Source organism: Hippocampus bargibanti, linkage group LG06 (genome assembly GCF_051943395.1).
Source record: "Hippocampus bargibanti isolate YZ-2025 linkage group LG06, ASM5194339v1, whole genome shotgun sequence".
Lineage (NCBI taxonomy): Eukaryota > Metazoa > Chordata > Actinopteri > Syngnathiformes > Syngnathidae > Hippocampus > Hippocampus bargibanti.
The window spans coordinates 5,891,433-5,899,597 of record NC_142739.1 but is presented as its reverse complement, the minus strand read 5'-3'; the positions used below and the strand labels follow the sequence as shown (position 1 = coordinate 5,899,597).

Here is an 8,165-nt window from a genome sequence, read left to right as displayed (position 1 = left end):
GCTAGACTTGCTGTCTGATTCAGATTATGATTCTTGCACTGGTCACGATAATAGAGAAATATTACTTCTCATTCATGAGTTTCCGAAATATACTGGTTCAATGCAATGATGAGCATTATGTCTCACAACGGGCTGTCATCCAGTTTAGCAATTTTGGACAGCTCAAGGGTTATTTTAATGTGACCAGAGAGGAATTTTCCACTTCTAGGAAATGAATGTAAAAACATTATTTTCGTGTTTGGTCCTGCACCCTTGGAATGTATGCACAATGATATATTGCAGTGTAAACATCTGAGAGAAAGAAGAAAAACACAAATCTCTTTAGGGATTTGTGTCTGTCTGCTCTAACTACATTGATTTTCTTCAAAACAAAACCAAGTTCTTTCCAAAACTGACCATGAATGTTGAAATAAACACTGGATTTAGCGATAATACTCAAGAAGTATAATGCTTTGCGAACGTATCTGTCAAAGAATAACATCCTTTTACACGAATAATGTTTTTTTGGTTAGTTTTAATACAACTTTGATAATTGCTTGTTGATGCCTGAGTTACTGAGACTGAACACTGGTGTCAATGTGTGTGTGTGCGTGTGCGTGCGTGTGTGCGTGTGTGTGTGCGCGTGTGCGTGCGTTTGTGTGTGTGTGTGTGTGTGTGTGTGTGTGTGTGTGTGTGTGTGTGTGTGTGTGTGCGCGCGCGCGCGTGTTCGCTCGCGTGTGCGTCCACGCTTCCCCAGTGAGTTGTTTCGCTAAATCAAATTGCAGAGGGTTGGACAGAAGTCAATAAACTATTTGGTAGAGATGCATTCAAAGACAGCGTATTCATCTGGGATTAAAGAAAAATCTCTCACAAACTCAACCCAACTTCCATTCCCACGTTCAGGTTCAAACATAAGGGAGTATGTGATAAGGAAAGAAGAAAAAAACAAAGTACTGAGAGAAGAGATGGTTAAGAGAAAATTCATTCATTCATTCAGCCATCTTCTGGACTGCTTCATCCTCACGAGGGTCGGTTGGGGTGGTGCGGGTCTCGTGCCCAGGTTTGGTATTTCATATTCTTGTTGTTGTCCTTGTTGTTCTTGTACCTCTCTGTCCATTGTATTTATGATTCCGATTCTTGTTATTCACCATCCTGTGCATTTGTGAATTGGGTAAGTCAAATTTTGTTTTATTTACCCTTGATTGTTTTTTCTCATCACCTCTGTGATAATGCTTTTTGTTTTCGCGACGTTTGTATTTCCTGGTCCTTATTTGACCAGCGCTTTGAGTTGATTTTTGTCTGCCCGGATATACGTACCAAATTAAATTTTAGTGTTCGGTACACCTGTCTCCATCTGATATTTTTGGGATCCAGCTACTTGCTTAACTTCCAAACAAAGCAAGACTTCTCTTTTCTTTGTTTGGACGTGACAATATGGGGTCAGAAGTTGCTCTTTCACACCGCAGAAAAGATTATTGGTGAAGCATCAATATTAACCGAATAAAATTAAAATATTATTTGCTATTTTTGCTCGCTTGCGAGCTGTCCGACCTTTCCTAATGATGTCCACCTTTTCTTGAAAAGTCCTTCTTGAAAATGGCTTTAAAAGTAAATCTGCAACCAAATCCATTTCTTCTTCTCCTTCAGCTCTTGTGACTTGACAAAAAACGCTATGAAATCAACATAACATTATATTTGCTTATGCAGTTTGCCACTGATACAGTGTGCTTGCTTTGGCCACTATGCTCTTGTCACTTGCGGCGAGTGATAAGAGCATTTTTCACTAGGCAATCATTCATTCATCCGTCCACCTTCCGTACCGCTTATTCCTCATTAGGGTTGCGGGGGGTGCTGGAACCTATCTCAGCTGTCTTCGGGCACGAGGCGGGGGACACCCTGAATTGGTTGTCAGCCAATCGCAGGGCACACAAAGACAAACAAACAGTCACTCTCACACTCACACCGAATGGCCATTTGGAGTGTTCAATCTACCTGCCATGCATGCTTTTGGAATGTGGGAGGAAACCCGAGAACCTGGAGAAAACCCACACGAGCCCAGGGAGAACATGCAAACTCCACACAGGGAGGACAGAGCGGGACGGCAAACGGCGAGCTCTGCACTGTGAAGCCGGCGTGCTAACCACTCGACTACCGGGCCTTCACTAGCCAGGCGTATTTTGCGAAAATTATGATGTTTACCAGCGCCTGCAAAAAGGCGCTGGTACTTCTTTTGGGTTGATAACTTGAAATCTGGTTGGTTAAAATTTGATCAAGACTGATCTTATGTTCCAGGGCCCGCAGAACTTATTGTGAAGGCGTACAGGTAGATTTCTAACCCTGGTAACAGATGACTGAAATGTGATTCATTAAATGCTTAAATACGAAAACACATCTGGAAGCAGCACAATAGGGGAACATTGATGAAAGGAAGCTGAAAGACCATTTGGAATTATTTAATCAGAATTCATGGACAAAATATAACATCAGTCTGTGATTCAGATATTTTTAGGGCAGGCCCTTATGGTCCACCACTGTCAAGAGCTAATTCACTGCCATTCCCAAATGTATTTGGGAATTAAAAATATGACGTGGAGCGCCATTCCCGGATTTGTTTGGGTTTTGTTTTTTCTTGCGGCGGGTGCCTATAACGCACTGGTGAGACCTCTGGCAATGTTTGTTGCCTTACACGAGGGAACAACATTTGCCTTTGTACAGCAGGCCCAAATAACAGACCCATATAACCTCAGAATTATTTTTTGTTTTTGATGAAAGAATTAATAGAGTCTATGGTTTCTCTAACGTTGTATTGAATGTTTATGTTGTTCTAAAACTCAATATTCTGTGGGTCCTGGAATTTGAGTGACAATGACAAAAATCCTGGCACTGGAGCGAACACATATTTGCACATGTCCGGCAGTGAATGAGTTATGGGCCCCGTTATTGTCCACAGCAGAAGTCAAGCACAAAGTGATTTTATCTATATCCTTGGGTTGACTTTTCTTTCTTTTCGTATTTTTCAGTACAGCGTTTGACTGGTTAGCATGCCTCAAAGTACAGAGGTGCAGGCTTTAATTTTGACTCCGGCCTTCTTGTGTGGAGTTTGCACGTTCTCCCTGTGCCTGCGTGTGTTTTCTCCAGGTACTACGATTTCCGACCACATACACAAAACAATATGTATTGGCTGGTCAATGGAAGACTTAATTTTCCCTCGGTGTGATTGCAAGCGCCAATACCCTGGCAACCAGTTCAGGCATACATTTTAGGGCAACATAAATGATCACCAGCCGCTTCCGTGTCATGTGTTTCGATGTACGAGAGTAATCGCTAGAGAGAGACAGAACAAGAGTAACTTCGAGTGGGACAGAATGAGAGTAACTGCTAGAGAGAGAGAACAACAGTCTAAAGTCTACGTAAAAGTTTATCTACTTTTGGTTAATAAGGTGCACACGGTACGGTATTAATTTGCTTATTTACTGTATGTATTGTCGAACTTATGGTAATGTTAATTGTGGTTTTTAAATGTCCTTTATAGTTTTCACGGTGTTCCAAGTGTTCCACAACAAACGTTGTGACATCAGTACGAAGTGTCATCCTTAACCAGGGTAGATACACCCGCGCTGCAAGAAGTAGAGGTACCACTCGTTCCTACCGACTGCTGTCAGGCTTCTTAATAATTACATGTGAATGAAAAAAAAAAACTGTACTGTACTCACCTGTACTGTAAATAGCACATCCACCTTATGTTGATTTAATAAAGTTACAAACATAAAATATGCTTCTTTATACTTGCACTATGTAGTTTTTTTATGAAACATTTTTGCAGTTACATTATACATCTCAGTCTTCAGACATTTTTATTATGCTTAGAATATTTTTTTTACCCCCCACCCCCTTTCAAATTGCTGGGTCCCGCTGCTCACCTGCAGAAAAAAACCTTATCCTGTGATTAAACCAGTGACGTGCGGTGAGGTTCATGGCTGGTGAGGCACTTACGTCATCAATGACGTCACCGCTCGTCTCTACTTAGTATTTGAACGGTAAATGTGAAAATTCAGCGATTTTGAAAAAAATCCTAAAACGGTGAAGTTAAATGGACAAGAACTTTAAAGTACAAATCACTAAATACATCTAACTGTTTAATTTATTTTTTCATTTGATATTTCCATGACAGCTTTCCATGATGACAGGTGAGGCACTGCCTCACCTACCTCCACTGACTGCACGTCACTGGATTAAACTGACCTTGAGAGTTTTGAAAGGCGCGTATAACTGAAACGTATTATTATTATTATTATTATTATTATTATTATTATTATTATTATTATTATTATTATTACAGTAAAGTCTCGTTATATTATTACTATTTCTATGCACGCACTGAGAAAATTACATGCAAACAGGGTCGGATATATCGATAGTCCCGGTTATATCGATATTTTTTCGGACTCCCTTGAATATCGATATAACGAGACTTTACTGTATTATTATTATTATTATTATTATTATTATTATTATTATTATTATTATTATTATTATTATTATTGTAAGTATTCATATTCATGGCCCTTTTATTCTTTCCGCCATTTGTTTTTGACATTAATGTGGCTGAAGTGGCTCTGACAGATAAATGGTGAACAACCACAGCAAGATTGAAAACATTGCCTATTTCTGTGGGATAAAGACCTAGTGCCTCCCTCCTTTCCTTACCCATTCCTCCTGATGGTAGTTGAACTTTCCCTCTCATCACTCCGAGTTTTCTTGTCATTGTTCCTTCTTGTTTTCTTATCCCACATTCTGATTGAGAATCACATTTGCACTACAGTACAAAGAGAACTAGTTTGAACCATCATCACACCTTTGAATAGCGGATGAGTGAAATTAATAACAGTCTCTTTTAAATGTAAGATGAAAGGATAAAGGCAGTTGAAATGTCTCCCACTTTCCATACAGCATTGATTTTCTAATTTCTTGGGCAAAAAAACAAAAACAAAACAAATAACAAAAGAAAACATTAGCTCTCCAGATGGGACTGTTGCGTGTAAAGGAAAAGTAATTGGTCGAAAATGGCTTAGCGACCCTTTTGACTAATGGTGTCCTTTTACAGCCAAGTGAATCAAACCCGGCAAAGGAGTGAATGGAGGCACTGCTGTGACCACAGTCTGAGCTGGTCAACTTGAATTCAACTCACCTGGAAAGCAGGATTGTTTCCAGCTTGATTCACTCACATTTACTGGTTTAATTGAAAGACTGACCCTTGTTCACAGACATGGGTTAATTAAACTGCTTTGACAAATAATCGGACAAGATGTGGAATTAATGTAGGTATGATCACTGAAGGGGAAAATTTGTTTGAACTCTAAAAACATTGTTTGATGTTTAGTGTGTCATGTGCTCTGTTATTTGATTTCATGCTGCGTCTTCTCTCTTTTGTAGTCATTCAGGGTGGTTGTTGATGAAGTGAACAATTTGAAACGGTTGTGATAAGACTGATTTTTTTAAACAACTACAAACGTGATGTACTGAATTTTTATTTTTATGATAATCCTTTGCATTTGCTGTTATCATTCAATAATTTTACTACTTTTTTTAGGTAGCATTGTGAAGTCGTGTTGAACACACTAGCCTCACAAAAGAGGGATTCTGGGTTTGAATCTAAGTTAAACGTGTTTGGCCAACTTTACATTCAAGGTTAACACGGCATTGCAACCTCTGTGTGTGTGTGTGTGTGTGTGTGTGTGTGTGTGTGTGTGTGTGTGTGTGTGTGTGTGTGTGTGTGCGGAGGGTCCCATCTAAAGGAAGTAAAAGTGGCATTCTGGCATCCTTTCCTAACCAGGGGGACATTTTTCATGTGCCAGTTGGTCATGTCCTTTCACTTCTCTAACTTGAAATTAAAACACTAGGACTTCTGCATCAGTGTTGATTGTAAACCACACTTCATCACCCTTCACAGTATGAAGTTGAAACATTTTAACAGAGTTTTCAAAATATCAAGACAATTTGTTGTACTTGAACACTTGAGAATATGAACTAAACACCATTTCTTGAACGACAAACAACATGATTCAAACTGATAATTTGGAGAACCTTATACTCACCATTCTGGATATATCACTGTCAATTTAACAGCATTTGTCATTGCGGTTTTCAGAAGTCCGGATGTGACTTGCATTTTACTGTCTGCATCATTACATTGAGTCACCACAGCTATCCCACCGAGCACCAAGCAAATCTTGAATTTTGTTCAAGGACTGTTCATCTTAGTTTTGACACTGGTGAACTCTTTAACTTCCTTGCCAGATGGTCTTTCCCAAACAAGAGATAAAATTGACACACATCCTATAACCACGGACACACACACACACACACACACACACACACACACACACACACACACACACACACACACACACACACACACACACACACACACACACACACACACACACACACACACACACACACACACACACACACACACACACACACACACACACGTGTCTGCCCAAGTTTATTTTTGTCTACTCCCAAAAGGCTGAGACAACCTTGCCATTATCTAGAAAACAAACCTACAGTATACAGCAGAAAATGATGCAATATGTCTGAATTATTTCCTGTGTGTATTTGCCAGAGACATCGTCTGATCACTTTTTTTCTGTGAGCATATCTGTAAAAATTCTGAAAACAAATATTTGAATTACACGAATGTGTCACAAATGATTCTGGGAGCGTTTTGATAAGGAATTATCACAAGCTTACGGATAAACCTAATAAAGACCCAATAAATGTTTGGACTCAATGCCTAGTAAACTAATAGCTGTCCCATTACTCAATCCTGAAAGTTAAGAAAATGGACGAAAATAGCATGTGCAAAAACTTACTGACACAGGAAAAATGGAATATCAGGGATGCTAGCCACTGATAGAACAACGATACTAGTGCAGCGTGTTCTACCGGAAACAAATTCCTTGTGTGTTCTACATAATTGGCAATAAAGATGATTCTGATTCTGATTCTGATTGCCCAGCCACTGGATGTCATGATATCAAAACATCACAATACAGTATTATCATGACGCTCACAATATGATCATTGATGTTATACAAAATAAAATGTAATTGATATTTCCTTTGGTTTCTTCCCACATTCCAAAAATATGCATGGCAGGCTGATTGAACACTCTAAAAAAATTACCCTTGTGAGTGTTAGAGCGAATGGTTATTCCTTTCTGTGAGCCTTGCGATTTACTGGCAAGCGATTCAGGGTGTTTCCCCACTTACAGTCCGAAGAAAGCTGGGATAGGCTTCAGTACCCCCCTTCTCCCACGACGCTGATGAGGAATCAGTGTTCCGGAACATGAATCAATTTTTGAATGAATAATAGAAATAAGCTGGGAAAGGAATTTTATTATTATTTATTTTAGTATTATATTATGAAAGGGTTTCAGATTCTGATTCTATTGTCATGTGCTGCTGCATACAAGGTCATGGGCCAAGGGGTTCACAATGATGTGATCATCTAAAGTGGGTGAAAAGTAATATTTTTAATGGAAATATTGGAAAATATTTGTAGGCATGACGACTTTAAGGGAGTCATAAACACTGCAGTATTTTAGGTTGATACCAGTTTATATATAGTCTCGTTATATCGATATCGGTTATATCGATAGTCCCGCTTATTACGATACTATTTCTATGCACGCACGGAGAAAATTACATGCGCGCAGGGTCGGATATATCGATAGTCCCGGTTATATCGATATTTTTCGGACTCCCTAGAATATCGATATAACGAGACTTTACTGTATATATATATATATATGTAACGGAGTTGTGCGCTTAGATTATTAAATTATGAAGGAAGTGACGCAACGGCGCACAGTGTGGCACTATGTCCCGCCCATAGTTTCCAGAACAGGGAGACTGTACACAAGCCGTAAGGAAGGAGGCCGGGGACTAGTGAGTGTGAGAGCCACTGTCCAGGATGAAACATCCAAGCTCCATGAATACATCAAAGAGAAGGCTCCAACGGATGATGTACTCAGAGAATGTCTCAGACAATGGGGAACAGAGGATAAGGTGCTGGAAGACGGACAATCATGGGAGGAAAAGCCCCTACACGGGATGTACCACCGAACCATAACAGAAGTGGCTGATCTCAAGAAGTCCTATCAGTGGCTAGAGAGGGCT

The 8,165-nt window shown here is 39.6% G+C and overlaps 1 long non-coding RNA gene across 1 annotated transcript; it reads left to right on the top strand.

Moving 5' to 3' along the window:
* The first annotated feature begins 898 nt into the window (after positions 1-898).
* Positions 899-5,208, top strand: LOC148896240 (uncharacterized). Its single transcript, XR_016115250.1, has 3 exons — positions 899-1,039; positions 3,512-3,611; positions 5,084-5,208. It is a non-coding gene; the product is annotated as an uncharacterized LOC148896240 (long non-coding RNA).
* Positions 5,209-8,165: the final 2,957 nt, after the last annotated feature.